Raw genomic sequence first — 16912 nt, 5'->3', positions numbered from 1 at the left:
CCTGTGTGCCTTATCCTGCCCCAGTCTAGCTCCGGGGAGTGTTCTGGGATAGACCGGCCCTCTTTTGAGAAGTGGAGCGGGATCTCTCTCTCTGCCCAGATTTTCATTCTTCACTTGCTTCTCCTTTTGCCCGTTTCACCAGGCCGAGAGTGAGAGCTGTGAACTTGGTCTTGGGGTATACCGAGACACTGGGACCTCTTGAGCAGTTGACCTCGGAGTATGCATCCAGTGACCCCCACCTTTGAACTGACTGCCTGAGAGTCAGGGTCTCCCGCTGCGTCGTTTCTTCACAGCCGCTGGCTTGCTGTATGAGTTTAGAGGAGCCCTTGGGTCATGAAGCTTCATTTCCTTCTCCAGGAAGGCAAAGAGGCTGCTTTCTCAAAGCCCTCACACCCCTTTTGCAACTGAAATTTATGTGTTTGGGTTAAATCGGGCTATGGTCCCTCACGGTTCCCGCCCCAACTTAAGGGGACTTAAGGGCACTCGAACTCCTCAGAATGTGTTTTGTGCCATTGGAAGGCTTCCTTGGGAAGGTTCCTAGACAGGCCTGTGACGTGCGATCTCTTAACCCAGCGTCCACTTTCAAGCACTGCCTGCATGTCTGTCGGGGCTAGGCGTAGTAGGTGCGGTTCACCTCCGCAGGCTCCCCGCTAGGTTTGTATCACAGACAGGCGGAGAGGCTCAGGGAGGTGGCCTCTGCCTCGGCCAGGTTGCTCAGGAAGGAAGTGGTGGAGCCTCACCTCCAGCCCAGGTCGCTCGGCAGCAAAGCCCGTCTGCTTCAGCTGTGAGCCTTACTGCCTCCCTGGGACTTTCCCCTTCAATCTGACACCTGGCTGGCACTGAGGTCGGTTCTCTGATTTGTCGCCCCTGCCTGCTGCCTCTGAGAGTCTCAACATTTTTAGCCTTTTAGATGCTCCCAGCTCAGGGACGAGTGGTCATGGGCCCAAGGCATCCGTGTTTTCTGGGATATACCGGGCTGCTTAGCACACTGCCTCGTCATGTCCCTTGATATATGTTCACAGTTTCCCCTGGTAAACCTCGCCTCCCGTTGTTCTCTTCCCTGACTCTTGCTTGCACAGACGCCAGCCTCCCTACTTATTCCCCTTTCCCTCTGCGCTGCTGTGTTCCCCGGGCATTGCCCTCAGAAATGAGGACTTTCAGTGGGCTGGACAAGTGTCTGACGAGGATGGTCCCAGGGTCCGTACACTTCTGAGGCGGGGCTGAGCCTGGGGTCTGTGGTCCTCCAGTGTTGATTCTTCCCCCAAGGCTACCTTATCAGCAGGGAGGCTCTGGGCACCCCGAGTCCCCACCCGGCCCAGAAGCACAGCAGACTGAGTGTTCAGAGCAACTGCCAACAACCGGAAGGATGGGTGATTAAAGGACTCTTGAGTCGATTCTGTCACCTAGTGTCTCTGCTCCTCAACCTTGGTGACTTCCTATCTCTGTAGGATAAAGTCCCCAAACCACAGCACCGTTTACAAGCCCCTCCATCGGCGACCGACTCTGCCAGTGATGAAAGCGTCAGAGCCTGCGTTCATAGTGACGTTAGGGTTGTTGAAGGCTCTCCCCATTCTCCATCACTGGGCAGTCACGGCGACCCTGCTGAAGAGGGTCTTGTTTTTTACTCAGTATCTGATGAGCAGCGTCAGGACTCGGTTTGCTCAGGCTAATGTCTCATTTCTCATACTTCGGGTACCCTCCACTCTTCTCTCACTTCCAGGCTGCTCATCCCAGGTCACCACCTCCAAGGGGGTCTCCACGGGGGGCGTAGTTGTCATCTTCACCGTCGATGCTTCTGGGGAACTGTGATATGCCTTACGGAAATTATACGATTTAGCTTAGACAGAGTCATCATTACCTTCCATTTGTTGTCTAGCTTCTCTAGGGGTGACTTCCTTCTTCAATGAGCTCTGTCTTTCCATCTTTCCATCCATCCATGTATCCATCCGGTCATCAACTTACCATTCAATAGACATTTTACCAAGCTCCTCTCCTACATTGGGTGCTGTGGGAGAAAGACCACGAAAATGAGTCTCTAGAAGGATCTGGGACTCAGCCACACATTACAGCCACTACAGGTGTTCACTCCCATACAGCTCATTCACTGCTTGTAGCCCTGAGCCCAAACTTCAGCATCCTTGCCACCAGTAGGGTGCTCCAAGGAAGGAACTCCCATCTGCTGAATGGGCTGTTTGCTTGTCCTACTCCTGGAGGCTTTGTCCTGGTGCCATAGGGCCTGAGCATCTAGCATAAGGAGCTTCTTGATGCAGGTTGGGTCTCCCGGAAAGCAGATGCTGAGCTGGAGATTAGTAAACCAGATGTTTATTACGGCATGACTTCGGGAACAACAGCTATGTGACAGGGGAGAGGATTTAGGGTTGGGCAGAGGGAGAAGTTAGGCTCTACCAGTGTCCCAACAAACGCTTCAGCCAACCCCATGGGAGCCCTAGAGCTGGAATGGCCCTTGGAATGGTCCAGAATTGAGATAAGGGGTTGACCAGTCATTGTATGTAGGCTCTGTTGGAAGGATATGCAACCTTGAGCAAGGTCATTGTCTTCAGCCAAGCCTAGGTGGGTGGTGGTTCAACAATGGTTTCCTGGAAGAGATAATCTTCGTGCTGGGGGTGTGTCTTCCCGGGTGGTGGTCCCTGGGCCAGTGTTAAGCCCAGTGTTTCCTTGGCCCCCTAAGGAATATAGACTTACTAAGATAGAGAATGAATGGGTAAGGGGTGTTTTATTCAGGGAGGGGACTCTCCATCCAGCCCATCTGTCAGTGCACCTGTCAGCCAAGGGAAATTCCCTGCTTCACCTCGGCTCACTGACGTCTGTGCTCCCGGCAGCATGGAACTTCCCCAGGGGTCCCACTGGCCCAGGACTTAGATCATCTGAGCAGTTGGAGCATGGAGGGACCACTCTTTTGGGTTGAGTGGAAAAATGTGTTTTCTCCTCTGAGTCACCAAAAACTACAGCTCAGGGTATTAGCAACCACGTAATCTTGTTGTTTTCTTTTCTTTTTTTTTTCCTGTATGTAAATGAACTGTCACTACATTTAGAAGTACAGACTCTGAGCAGGGAGGACGAGATGGAATCCGTGAATTTTAGATCTGAAAGAGATCTCAAGGTTGCTCAGCTCAACCCCCTTCCTCTGAGAGAAGCCCAGAGCTGGGAAAGGGACATGGCAAGGTCACGGGCGGGGGGACTGGCAAGGTCACCAGGCAGACGTGGACGTGGGCGGAGGGGCCAGCATTGGGCTCCATGGAGGTCACTGTTTCCTCCTAGCCCACTTGCCGCCCCACAGGGGGCCCAGTCTGGCATGTGGTGGGTGGTTTTTATCTGCACACGGCAGTCACCTGATGATCCGAGAGGTTTTTACCGAAAGCCGTGCCTTTGATGTTCTGGGAGACACGACCCAAGCACACCGGCAGGAAAGGAGGTTTTGGGGTTGGAGAAAAGAAAACTGTTTACCTTTGGCGTCGATTTAGTAAGTCGACACCTTTGGGGTGGGAGGGTGTCTGTGGGGGAAAGGTGAAGGTCCGCGCCCGTCCACAGAGGGGAGTCTGAGGTGGACCCTTCCATGGTGCAGGGGAAGCTGCCAGCGACATCACTTTATGTTCCGTGGTTTCCCCATGTCACCTTAACAGCACCGCTGGGTGCCAGGCCCTCCGGGCTGGTCTCTTTGGCCCACAGATCTACTCTCCTCAAGTATGATGCTGCTGCTTCTCCTGGGGCTTGAGGCATGACTGTCCCTGGCCTCTGAAAGCAGGAGGTGGTGTGGTGTGTGACAGCTGTCCCCCCGGGGCTCTCTGGTGTGCAGTAGGGAATGGCTCCTGCTCCATCCTCAGAGCAGGCTCCCACAGTAACCCGGTCCATTTCTTTTCCTCTTTTGTATTATAAAACCAAACCAAACCACAACCTTCTTGAATAAGTCAGTCATTCACAAGATACAACTGAGAAGGAATAAAGAGGTTTTCAATGAAGACCCATCCCCACTCATGTCCCCAGACCCCTTTGTCTCCTCCCTGATGACACTGATGGGCCCAGCCTGCTGGGTTTCTCCCAGAGATCGTGTGTGCGTGGTTGGACTCCTTATAAAAGATCTATGCCCGTGAGTGTATCTGCAAGCCAGTGCGGAGCACCTCGGTGTCCAGCTGGGGCTAGGGTCTCAGCCCCCTGCAGCTTCCCACTGTATCGAGACCCCATGTTGCCAGGCAGGAGGCCTCGGCTGCAGGGGAAGGGCCGGTCTGGGTGCGGGCTGCTGCTTTGGCCGGTGGGGCCTGTCTCCCTGCTGCCCGTGGAAATCCTGTGGAGGCAGCCTGGGCTTAAATCCCCGAGAACCCAACGCTCCAGATTAAACCCGCGGGAGCCTCCTTCCAATCTCATTTTCCTGCAGCACGAGATGGGAATAATGATAGCATTTGCCTCGAGGGGTCTGCAGAAGCTCAGGGTGCAGAAAGCTCTTACAAGACCGCCTGGCCCCTAGTGAACACCAGCCCCAGCTGCCCCGCCCCCCTCTGGGGGCACTGCTGCACTTGTAGGCCCCCACCCCCCTCGCACTGTTTGATGGCTCAGATGCACCGGCCGAGCCAGGCCCTGCGGCCTAGTCATAGAGGAGGCATCCATTTGTCTCTCTTTCTCGTGGCAGGAGGGGGTGGTGGTGCAAATTGAATTTCAGCTTTTCAGCTTTATCCTTTGTAGTTTTCTGCACAATCCATCACAACATTTGTACAGCAGGTGACATGGTTTTTGTAGGAAAGGCCCGTGCTTTGGCCCACATGGATGGCTGAGGGCTGCCCTCAGGTCTGTTTCTCCTGTCCCGCATCTGGGCCCTCAGTCATCTTTCATTTGGACATGATTTCATACTGGCAGAAAACATTGCAGGGGCGATGCAGAGAACCAACATACACTCAGAATCACCAGTGGCTGGTTCGATCCCACCCCGACTGAAACACACACACACACACACACACACACACACACACACACTTTTTTGCTGGGGTCATCTGTAAGTTGTAGACATGCCCTTTTATCCCGAAGTATTCAGCGTGTGTTTCCTAAGAACAAGGACATTCTCTTACAGAAACGCCCTGTAGCGATCAAACTCGGGAATTCAGCGTGGCTGCATTGTTTTCTCTCCTCCGCAGGCCACACACAATTTCATCGGCCGTCCCCGTAATGTCCTTGGGACTCTTCCCCCCCATTCCAGGTCACCGCTGGGTTTAGTGGCCATGTCTCCTTAGCCTCTCTTTATCTTGGAACATTTCCTTGGCTGTTCTTGACCTTGATGTTTTGAAGAGTCCGGGCCAGTTTTGCTTCGTGGAGTGTTCAGTTTGGGGTGTGGCCCTCATTGCTCAAGGTTCACGCCATACCGCTTGCTTTAGTTCGTGTCCTGTAACCATTGGTTGTTCCGCATGACTTGTTGGTAATGAGCAAACTAAGGTATAGGGAGGTCAAGTGAATGGTCCATGGCCATGTTCCTAGGAAGTGGCAGGGCTGGGATTCGAATCCAAGGCTGTCTGATCTGCCTGCTCAGCAACACGAGTGGAGACAGCACAGAGACCCTGAGAATAACCCAGGTGACTCAAGCCTTTACTGCACCAGACATTGTACTTGACGCTCTGCACACCCTGCATGCATCCTTGCCCCGTCCAGAAAGGTAACTGCTCTTAGGAGCCCTGATTTACACATGATCAGAGAGGGTGAGTAGACTGCCCAGGGTGCACAGTGGTTAGCGGGTAGGGACTAGCTCTGACCTGAGCAACCTGTGTGTGTCCTGAGCGCACTTGTTGCCTCTGCATTCAACCTGCTGGATCTCATAGCGTTGGGGGCAGTACTGACCATACTTCCGTGATGTCACTTGGGATTACTGCTGGGCCAGGCTGGAGGCTTCCACCAGCTTTGCTGACCTTGCAGGAGAGGCACAGATGTACCTGAGTCAATGTCTTTCCCCCAGGCCTTCTCCAGAGGGAGCAAACACATCCCAAGCCTGGATCCTGCTCTCAGGGGCTTCTTGGGGGAGAGCTATCCTGTCCTCTGCTGCTACAGGTGCTGTAGTCCACCTCTGTGGTCCGTTTGCAGTGAACAGATGGCATTTTGATGATTTTAAAGTCAGGAATTCCCATGCAGTCACTCATCTCACGGCTCGATCTCTCTCTTGCCAAGCGGCCCAGGGCCTGCACCAAGAAGGTGGCGGGTCCTGGCTGCCGTCAGTGTTCCCACTTGGCCCCACTGCCCATGCAGCATCCAGGTGGCATTCAAGGCCAGTCGCCCTGACAGTGTGGCCTCCATCCCCCCAGCGGAGCTGCTGATTAATTATTCAGTGCTGTATGTCACACTCCATGCCCCTCACCTTCCTGTTGGAGACAGGAAGCTGATAGGGCCCTACCTTCAGACTGTGTATAGGACACTTGGGGACAGGACTCACTTGGAATACCACTGGCAGAGCGAGGGGTCCCTAAGCACAACAGAAGAGGGCTCCTCTCTGGGCCCCAGTCTGCTTTTCATCTCCAGGGCACCATGGGGTCCTGGGTTTGCCTGTCACAGGCACTCCAATCCCTTACTCATCTGAACACAGCATTGGCCCCACCAGTGATCCCAGGCCCCATCAGGGAAATCTCATCAGCATCCTGAGAATGCCTGCAACCCCCAGTTCACATGCAGCATGTCTCCGTGCACTGCAGAGCAGGTGGATGTCCCGTCCTTGGGACCGAGCGTCAGGCGGGAGGTTCTGGAAGTAGCAGCCACCTCCCCCTTTAGGCCCAGGACCCAGGCACCTGCTACACATCAGGTGTGGGCGGTGCCTCCCTCTGCACCCCAGCTCTCTCCTCTGCTGAGATTGATGGATTCCTGTACTAGACCAGTCTCCTTTATCCCTGGCTCATCTCTGTGGATGGGAAGTGATCGGACTGCCTGCCAGACCCAGTGTGTCGAGGCAGGGCTGTGACATTCCCACTCTGACCTCCCTGGCTGGCTCAGGACTCCTCCCCCCATCCCTCTGGCAGCGAGCACCTGGCTGGACTGGCTCCCAGGAGAAACTTGGAAGTTTTAGCTCCTCATTTTCCATGGAACTTTGCTCTGTGTGTGTGTGTGGTTTAAAACATTAATTAAAAACATTAATCAATTTGGCTGCCTTGGAAAGAGGTTCTTTTTCTGCAAGAGCTGATGTTGTGTGTTATTGCTGCCCCCCTTTCGAGGAAGAGGGAGTGAGCTTGCAGACCAGGGATGCAGCTGCAAGTTCCTCCTTAGCCCCGCTGACCTTCTGTCCCCACATCTGTAAAATGGGGATGAGGTCTCCACGGTGACCTGACCTCCTCGGGTCACTGCGGGTGCTCAGTGTGGTCCTGGGAGGATATTCCTCAGCAACGTGTTCTGTGAAGATGGCGCTTGTCGGTGGTGGTGTTGATGTGATCCAGGAAGGTGCTCTAGCACCTGACTGTTTGTAGAGCCCCTCCGCGTGCTCTGTCATGTCTAACGCTGGTGGCACAGCTGGGAGGCAGGTGAGTGCTGTGGTCCACCACATGGATTCGGATGGGCTTTGCTTGTTCCCTCCGCCCTGAGTACTGAGCCCCTGCACTGGGTAAGTCATCGTGCTGAGGTAGGAGGAGGGGGAGGCCTTTTCCCCCTCATTGGGAAGAGACCAAGAAGTTCGGGCCTGAGCGTTGGCTTAAGTGGTGTTTCTAACAGCTGATTATTCTGAGTTTTCACAACGTGGCAGGCTCAGTGCTGAGCTCTGCAAAGATTCTCACTTAAGACTAGGAACAAACCTTTAGGATGAGAAACTGAAGTTTGAAGGGTCACTTGCTCAGGCTCCATAAAAAGACTCTTAGAGACCTGGAATGCCTCTCCAGCCCGTCTAACAACCAGGAGGCGGGCTGCTGCCTTTTCCAGGCAATAAGGCGAGTGCATTTTTGACAGTAAGGCAAAAAAAAAAAAAAAAAAAAAAAAAAGAAAGTGCCTGAGAAGTGTGGGAGGCCGCCCACAGCTGGAGCGTGGATGTGCCGAGGATGGCAGGCTGCTGAGCGCACCGCCAGGCAAGGGACTTCCCTGAGTGAACTGCTTCTGCTGAGAACGGGGACAGGGCATGGGGTGAGAGCAGACAGGCACTCCCCGGCCTTCAGAGCTGCTGTGGGTCCGTCCGTGATGCTGACATGTCCAAGGGAGGCGAGTGACAACGTGGGGGCTCAGAGAAGCTGATTGTGACCACATTGCCCTGGACGAGGGTGAGGGAATCAGTGGTGGGGAAGACAGGCCACCTGACCTCTGCTCTCTGCTGGGGATGACAGTCTTTCTCCACCTGTTCCTACATTTGGGGGCAAATTCCTCTTCAGAACCTGTCAGTCTTACTGATGCTGAATCCGTGTTCACCGAGCTCCATCTTCTTGATGATCTGATGGCTAAGATGCTGGGGAAATTGAGGGGGTACAGGAGGAAGGTCTGGAACGGGGTAGAAATCACCCACTGTCAATGTAATCCTTTTTTTTTTTTTTTTTTAAGATTTTATTTATTTATTTGACAGAGATCACAAGTAGGCAGAGAGAGATGGAGAAAAGCAGGTTCCCTGCTGAGCAGAGAGCCAGATGCAGGGCTCAATCCCAGGACCCCGGGATCATGACCTGAGCCGAAGGCAGAGGCTTTAACCCACTGAGCCACCCAGGCGCCCTGTTAACGTAATCTTGTGGCTTTTTTTTTTTTTTTTCCAGATTATATTTATCTATTTGAGAGAGAACACATGCACACATGCAGAGTTGTTGGGGGGGGGCAGTGGGAGAGGGAGAAGTAGACTCCCCGCCATCCGCCAAGCAGGGAACACCCTTCGGGGCTCAATTGCAGGACCCTGGGATCATGACCTGAGCTGAAGGAGATGCTTAATCAACTGAACCATCCCAGGGCCCCAGAAGTGTAGCTTTTGGTTGTGCCAACTGCCCTGCAAAGGAGAAGACTCTGTGTCTGCACCCACCAGGCTGAGCGTTCAGCTCTGCTCCAGGTGTCTTGGGAGGTCCTTCCAGAGCTAGTAAGACCAGCAGTGGCTCCCTTGTCCCATTCTCCCTCACCCCCCATTTGGCCACCTCATATAGCCATCTTGATGATCAGTTACAGTGAGAACCCCTGGTGAAGTGACACTTTTTGTTCCCTGAGTAATCCATGGTGTCCACCTGTCACAGGTTACAAGATGACAGGGTCCGGCTCAGATAAAGCTTACAACCTAGTGAGTGTGACACCACCCCATGGCTTGTAGTATCCCCACCATCTGTGGAATGGGCTGGACATCCAGGGACGGGACATTATCAGAGGGAAGTTACTGGGTGTGTTTTTCTGTTCCCTCTACCTGGCGTTTCCGGACTTAGGTGCGTGGAATAGCTTTAGGGGGGGGCAGAAAACGAGATCGATGGGCAGGGTTTGGGGAGGCAGGAAGGTGTGGCCCTGCATTCTGGTCTGACCTCAGAGCCATCAAAACTGGTCTCCCAGGATTAAATGACTTAACACAGGGCTTGGTCCATAATAGTTGCTCAGTAAATGTCTGCTCTTCTGAAGCTTCTCCTTCAGCATCTAGTCAGTATGCATTTTGTATTTTTCAAATAAATGAAACCTCTCATCAAATCTCTTCTGTGTCAGCCTTGATTCTAATACTTCTCTGTCCTTTTCTTGCTGGTTTACAGAATCCCATCATGCCTTGGATTTTGGTGCTGTCAGTCTGAAAAGCAGACGTACCCGTCTGGTACTCTAGAGGGAATGTCCTTTCCTGAATGAAAAAGCTGGGCCATTTGGGGATTTGGAGAATAAAGGTAAGAGATTTCTCCTCTTGAACAAAAACTAACCTTTGGAATCAGTGATCTCCTGCAACACAAGTTGGGTTGTGGTTCTTGACATCTTGGCCTGGTTTCCTGTGCTGATTTGAGAAGCCGGCTTCCCGTAACCTCACCCTGACACCTGGGACCTGGTTCTCGGCATTCGGTGGCCTCAGTGTCATGCTTTGGGAGCTCTCCCTCTGTGTCTAGCCGGGGATGGAGCCCACCCCCTCCTAGGTGGATACCCCGCACCTTTCCTTCTGGTCGAGGCGGGCGGATACGCCCCTGGCCTGCTGAGACGTATGGAGACTGCATCACTGGGGGAGAGGAGACGGTACATTGTGGGCAAAACACCTTTTGGGTGTTTGTGGGGAGACAGACCCCCTATCTCCCTCCAACCCCCTTGCATTGCACGCTTAGTCGCTCCAAGTCCGAGGCTGTTTGGGGCAAAGGAAGAGGTGAAGACCCGGGGTTTCGGGCAGACCTGGGTGTTCCTGGCTTTGCCACCTGCCTCACCGTGGGCGGGTCACTCAGCTGCTCCAAGCCTCAGTTCCCTCGTCTGCAAGATAGGGATCACGTCAGCTCTGGCCTCAAGAGGATGTCGCGGGTATTGAAGAAGATGGTGGAGATAGTTCATCAGGCTGCCTGACATGGAGAAGGAAATGCTCCAAAACAGGAGGGGTTTTTTGTTTTTTCTTTTTGTTTTTTGTTTGTTTGTTTGTTTGTTTTTTGTTTTTTAAGATTTTTATACATTTGAGATAAAGAGAGAGAGAGCAATAGCGTGAGGAGCAGAGGGAGAGGGAGAGAGAGAATCTCAAGCAGATTCTATGCTGAGTGCAAAGCCCAGTGTGGGGCTTGATCTCAGGACCCTGAGGCCACGACCTGAAGTGAAACCAACAGTCCGACACTTAACCAACTGCACCACCCAGCACCTCTGGGTGGTGGTGGTTGTTGTTTAAACTCATTAACTACACCGTGTACAGTTCCTTTCCTACAGCAGGCTCTTTCCAAGTCCTTGGTCTGCTCTTCTCTGTGTTTCCACTCCCACCAGGTCCCCCTTCCCTGAGCAGAGTGCCTGACCTCCTCCCGCGATCTGGGGCATGCCTCCCTCAGACCCCGCTGCGTCTCTACCCCACCCACGCCCACGCCCCCAGTCGCGCATGACCTTGTTTAGAGCAAAGGCCTGTCTTCCACATCCTCACAGCCCTCCCGACACCCACCTGATATGACTGTGGATGTTGTAAGAACAAAGGAATGAGTAACTCACAAGGAGGAAGGAGAAAGTAAGAGAGAGAACACCCAAAGAAGAAAGTTCTTAAAGACTTAGAGCAAAGAATGAGGTCAGTTGCAATTTTTTTTTTCTTTAAAAAACAAGGTGTTGAAAAGAATGAATCACAACAGAACATGGAACCATGGTTCAGGCGGGGACCCGTGAGAAGACAGGTGTGGCCATCAGAGGGAGAGGACAGCAGAGGACAGTGTTCATGCGCCTGTGTCTTTTCTCTTGTGTGTTAAATGTGTCTGAGTGCATTTGGGTTTTTTTGTTTGTTTTGTTTTTTTTTAAAGATTTATTTATTTATTTATTTGACAGAGAGAGATTCCAAGTAGGCAGAGAGGCAGGCAGAGAGAGAGGAAAGCAGGCTCCCTGCTGAGCAGAGAGCTGATGCAGGGCTTGATCCCAGGACTCTGAGAACATGACCTGAGCCAAATGCAGAGGCTTAACCCACTGAGCCACCCAGGCGCCCCTCTGATTGCCTTTGTATCTCTCCTCTCCTGTGCCCGCCGTGGTCCAGTGACCCACATGGTGCGAGCGTGAGGCCCCGCCCTCCACTCAAGGTGGGGGAGATTGACGTGCACCTGGGGTTCTCTAGACTCTCCACAGGCAGGGCAGGTCACTGGGGCTTTCTGGGGAGTGGGGAGGTGGCACATGAGTGAGACCTAGTAGGAGCCGAGCCGATTTGCAGTTGGGGTGCCTGTGCACCAGCATCCTGGTGCACCTGTGTCCCCACTGCCGTGTCAGGAGCTGATGGCCCGCTTTGGGGTCAGAGCTCATCTACACTGAGTGTCGCTGCCAGGCCACCTGGTCTGCTCTCTGGCACTCAGCCAGTCCCTTGCCATTTGCTTCCGCAGCCTACGCTCCGGATCCAGGTAGCCGACTTCAGAAGCGGGAGTACAGCGAAAGTGCCTCAGTCTCTTGTGGGATCACCCTTTTCCCCGGAGCACCTGGCATTAGGGCTGGAACAAGATGCCCTCACTGGGAATGCAGACAAGGGTCGATGGGACTCTAGTCATTGGCGGGACGAGCTGCGAGCTGGGAGCACCATCTCTTGCTGCCGCAGCCGTGAACATGAACGGTGTCGCCTTCATTCTGTGAATGGAAGAGCGGCCTGACCCATCATCTGTCTGGGGGTGACGGGAAAGGAGCGTCCCCAGAATTTAGCTGCCGGGAGTAGGCACATGAAACAGGGGTGGGTGCTGAGCTTCCGAGGAGCGGCGTGGTGAACACCCCGGCAGGGCTGGTCTCTGCTGGGGCCTCCGAGGAAGGTGTGCACCCTGTGCTGGTGCGTGTGGTTCTGGCCGCCCGAGGACACCGTCGTTCCGCCGGGGGCCTGTCTGCCCACACCCCTGCCGTCTGTGAGCCTGGGTCCTGGAACAGAGGTACCAGTACGCCTGCATTCTCTCCCACCCCCCCCTCCCAGGGCCCTGGGGACCCTGGGCAGGTCCTTCACCCTCTCCAGGCTTCTTGTCTCTCAGTGGCAGAATGGACCAGTGCCCCCTCAGGCTGGTCTTGAGGAGCCCAAAGCTGGCCTGAAAAGAATGCTGAGCCAATGGGAGCCCTTGTTGCTGGCTTCTCCACCTCCTGACCTGTCTGCCTTCCGACGGCTGGTTCTCCCATCCCCACCCCTGCTTGGACATACAGACGGGCTTGCCTTCTTCCCTTTGACCCTCACCTTGCTGTTCTGGAGTCTTCTCCTGCCCCTGTTCCCCTGGGAGTGTCTCTCGGCTCCCACGAGATCTTCTCAAGCTGCCCCCGGCCCTGACCTTTGGGGGAGAGGGTGTCTGCGAGCTCCTGCTTGCCGGCCTGTTCGTGGACAGGAGCCAGCCCTGGTCCGTGGCCACCGCTGTGTGGTCGCCTCCTGTATTTCCCAGTCTGCAGCACTGAAAGAGCTCCCAGCCCACTCGGGACTCTGAGCTTGAAACAGAAAACATATTTTCACCCAAACACCTCTGCCATTAGCCCATTTGACTATTTACTCTAGTTCTTGTGGTTTCATGCTGAGGTTTTTGGCTCATTGCATTTGACCTGGAGTTTATTTTTAGTAGTGAAGACAGAGTTCAATTAATGTCAGAGTGTGAGGGCAAATGCAGCAGAGGGATTCATAAGTCTGAAGGAGAATGCGCCTAATTTTGTTGTTTCTGACCCTGCCTGCCGGGCCAGCAGACACCGAGCCTCCTCAGCTGTGCCCCCGTGGGCTCAGGCAGAGGCAGGCACAGTGTCCTCACCATCCCCGGAAAACAAAAGTGTTTCTGGGACTCTATCGGGTGCACTGGGCCAGCAGCTGGCCGCACAGATGGACAACCACTGCGGTTATCATTATGTGTGATCATTATTATAATTATTATTAGAGTAAAGGCCAGACATTGTCACTTTGGCTCTTGTTATGTCTCCAGTGGGCTTCATTGTCTCCGGAAGCAGCCTCTGACTTTGTGGAATACCGGCTTTTCCCCCTGCACTGTAAATATTTTGAGTGTCTTATGCTCTCTCTAGTCCCGGCTTTTGGCATCATGACAGGCACACAGGACGTGCTTGGGAGATTTTTTTCTTGGACTGACTGAGTTTGGGCTAGAGAGTTGGAAACAAGGCAGAAAGCCCTCCTCTTTCAAGGGCTCCCCAGTATGCTTTGGAACAACCTAAGCACGGTCCTCTGCTTTAGGGCTTCCCATTTATGAAGGCCTCCCTCATCTTTCCTCCTGCCTCTTCGGGCACGAGTCTGGACCGAGAGCGGACAGCATCCCACTCGGTGGGCATCTGCAGTAAAGGAGGGAGGAGCCACCATTCCTGCTCTGAAGGCAGTCTGGGAATGGAGACTGGCTTTGTGGATCCCTGATGTCGTGGACAGCATGTCTGTGTCTTCCCAAAATTCACGTGTTGAAATCCTACCCAGAACGCCGTGGTCTTAGGAGGAGGGGCCTCTGGGAGGTGATGAGGTCATGAGGGTGGAGCCCTCGGCCATAGGATTAATGTTCTCAGAGAAGGGACAGGAGAGAGTCACTTCTCTCTGTCTCTGCAGTGAGAGGGCGAAACCAGAAGACTGAAATCTGCCAGCCCCTAGGTTGTGGACGTCCATCCTCCAGGACTGTGAGAGACGAATGTCTGCCGTTTAAGCCACCCCATGGGTGGCATCTTGCGATGGTAGGCTGAGCGAACTGGGATGAATGACCTGGAGACTCAGAGAAATGGTGCCGGTAATGAAATAATGTTCGTATGCCCCCCCCCCCCCCACCTCACCCAGATTCGCAGCCTGCAGCCGTCTATCCCAGCCTGGCTATATTTGAGTGAAGGGAAAAAGCTTAAATAAGGCCAGAAGGGTGGGACCCTGACCTGATCAGATTAAGGGATGCGCTCCCCATGTCACAGGGAGCTGCACTGGGTCAGCCCATCCTAGTGTGTCTCTTGGTACCTCTCATCCCAGAGGCCCCTGATTCCTTCCAGGTCGCTTCCCAGCTTGGGCACCACATTTTCTCCAGTTAGAAACCCTTCCCTTCCTGCTCCTCTGGGATCCAGGTTCGTCTGGGTGGCTGGCTTCTAGGTTTGTAATGGGCAAAGTGACGGCCCCACGTGGCACACCGCAGGCTCGCGGCCTGGTTCCTCTGGTTGCTTCCAGAAGCCCCGCACTGCTGCCCTCTGGGTCCCTATTGTCACTCAGGAGTGACCAGCTTGCTGGAATTCACATTCTTCTGTTCCAAGCCATTTTCTCTCCCGTTTTGTCACTCTGGTGGAAGGAGTCGTGGGTGGGTGCCTTTGGGAAGAAGACACCCATCAGTGGGATGGATGCAAGCAGGCCTGTGGGGTGGTGGTGGTTGTTCTTGTTGTTTTAATATCCCTGCAAACATAAAACTTTTATTAAAATGAGGGAATTGACCCCTTTCTGCATCATACAGTGTTTGGCCTCAAGGACTCATGGCCATGTTTGTGCTGCTGTGGACCAGAGGCACCCTGGCTTTGTGCCTGTGGGAAATCAGATGGGGGAGGGACCTTTAAAAAGGTTTCATAAGAATAAAAGTAAGACGGGGGAAAAAAAAAGAAAAAGAAAAAGGAAAAACCAATTTAAATGCCGTCCTCTCTGAGCTTGCTTCTTTCCTGAGTGTCAGCCTCTCCCCTTGCTAGGATGGGAGCGAATAGCCCCGGGACTGGCCTCAGCTGGAGAGGTAGAGCAGAAGGGACCCAGGAAGGAGACCTGAACCCTGGTCTCTGCTTTGCCACCCACCAGCCCTGTGCTAGGAGGAAGGGTCGTGGTGCTTCTGAGCCTCCATTTCCTCGCTGCCCAGTGAGCTGCTCTGAGCACCAGAAGACATTGTAGCCTGACTCTTCTAAGATGCCTGAGATGTTCCACCAGTGGTCGAGGTGATGCGTTCACGGGCCATTTGCTTTGGGTTTTCAAACCTGACTGTCCCCAGTGATGATGGAAGGGAGCATCAGACAGTTGTCAGAGTTGCAGATACCGAAACAAATTTTCCAGGAGTCATGATTTTTACCTGGACCCCCTATGCTTCCACTCTCCCGGGCATATCCTACACACATATTTTTAAACAGATTTTCCTTTAGAACAGATTTCTGTTTTACCAGGAAATTGTGGCAGTCCTTCTGAAGGGTCCCGCATAACCCACACCATTTTCCCTACTATGAACATCTTATGTTAATGTGGCACATTCGTTATAATGAATGACCAATATACTTATTATTATCATTTTTTTAGATTTCCCTACTTTTCCCCTGCTACTCTTTTTACTGCCCAAGGATCCCATCCACTCTACTACATCTAGTCACTATGTGTCCTTAGGCTCCTCTTGGCTGTGACAGTTTCTCAGACTTCCTTTGTTGCTGATGGCCAGTAGGTCAGGTGCCTTGTAGACTGTCCCTCAGTTAGGATTTGTCTGATGTTTTACCCAGCAGTGGACTGGGATGATGGCTTTGGGAAGGAAGACCCCGGGGGCAAAGGGCTATTTAGCCACACCATATCAAGCAATATTCTGTCACCTGAGTAATCACTGTTAATGTTAACCTTGACCAACTGGCTGTGGTGCCATTCATCAGAGTTCTCCATTGTACTCTACTCTCCCTGCCCCACCTTCTCCTCTGTGCTTAGTCGGATGTCACTGGGTATAGCCCACACTTAGGGAGCGGGAGACTGTGCCCCCTTGGTGGTGGAGCAGTTACGCACTATGTGGAATTCTTCTCCGTTGGGCGATTTTTCTTCCACGCCATCCCTATATACGTGTATAGATATCTGTATCTGTTCCTGTATCTGTATCTCAATATGGAGTCAAGGATATTGATTATATACTTTGGATTAAAATCCAGTGTAACTTTCTTTATTTGCACATGTTTTTCTAGCTTTGGCCATTGGGAGCTCTTTCTGTGGGCTCTGTCCTTTGACATACCATTATTTTGACATACCTTCCATTATTATAGGAGTTTTTGTTTGCTTGCTTTCTTGTTTGCTTGTTTTTGAGTGTTTCCTTACTTTCTGGCACTACTTATATATTTCCTGTCCTAGACCTAGAATCAGCCATTTTCTTAAGGAGCCCAGTTTGTTGTATCAGCAAATGGTATTAGAAACCAAGATGTGGGTATGAGATGTGCTCACAGCTACTGGGATGTCACCGTTCCTAGGCCTTCCCAATGACAGTGATGAAGTACATGTGTATATACTAACCCACATCCAACCACATGCGTATACTAACCCACATACAACCACACTCATATACTAACCCACATGCAGCCATGCGTGTATACTAACCGGCGTATACCCACACATGTATACTAACCCACATACAGCCACGTGCATATACTAACCCGTGTATACCTACCCACACGCATATACTAGCCCACATCCAACCCCACACAT

General features: G+C 52.9%; 1 long non-coding RNA gene across 10 annotated transcripts in view; it reads left to right on the top strand.

Annotated features, from left to right (window-relative positions):
* Positions 1-16912, top strand: part of LOC131826399 (uncharacterized) — a 226233-nt gene that overhangs the window by 135409 nt on the left and 73912 nt on the right. For 7 of the 10 annotated variants that reach the window (XR_009351564.1, XR_009351572.1, XR_009351570.1 and 4 more), the window contains one exon: positions 9654-9779. This is a non-coding gene — a long non-coding RNA (uncharacterized LOC131826399). Of the gene's footprint in view, positions 1-9653; positions 9780-10986; positions 11123-11912; positions 12441-16912 lie in introns of all 10 variants that reach the window. The other 3 variants (XR_009351568.1, XR_009351566.1, XR_009351569.1) reach the window with 3 other exon arrangements.

Source organism: Mustela lutreola, chromosome 3, assembly GCF_030435805.1.
Source record: "Mustela lutreola isolate mMusLut2 chromosome 3, mMusLut2.pri, whole genome shotgun sequence".
Lineage (NCBI taxonomy): Eukaryota > Metazoa > Chordata > Mammalia > Carnivora > Mustelidae > Mustela > Mustela lutreola.
This window is presented reverse-complemented; position numbering and strand designations above follow the sequence as displayed.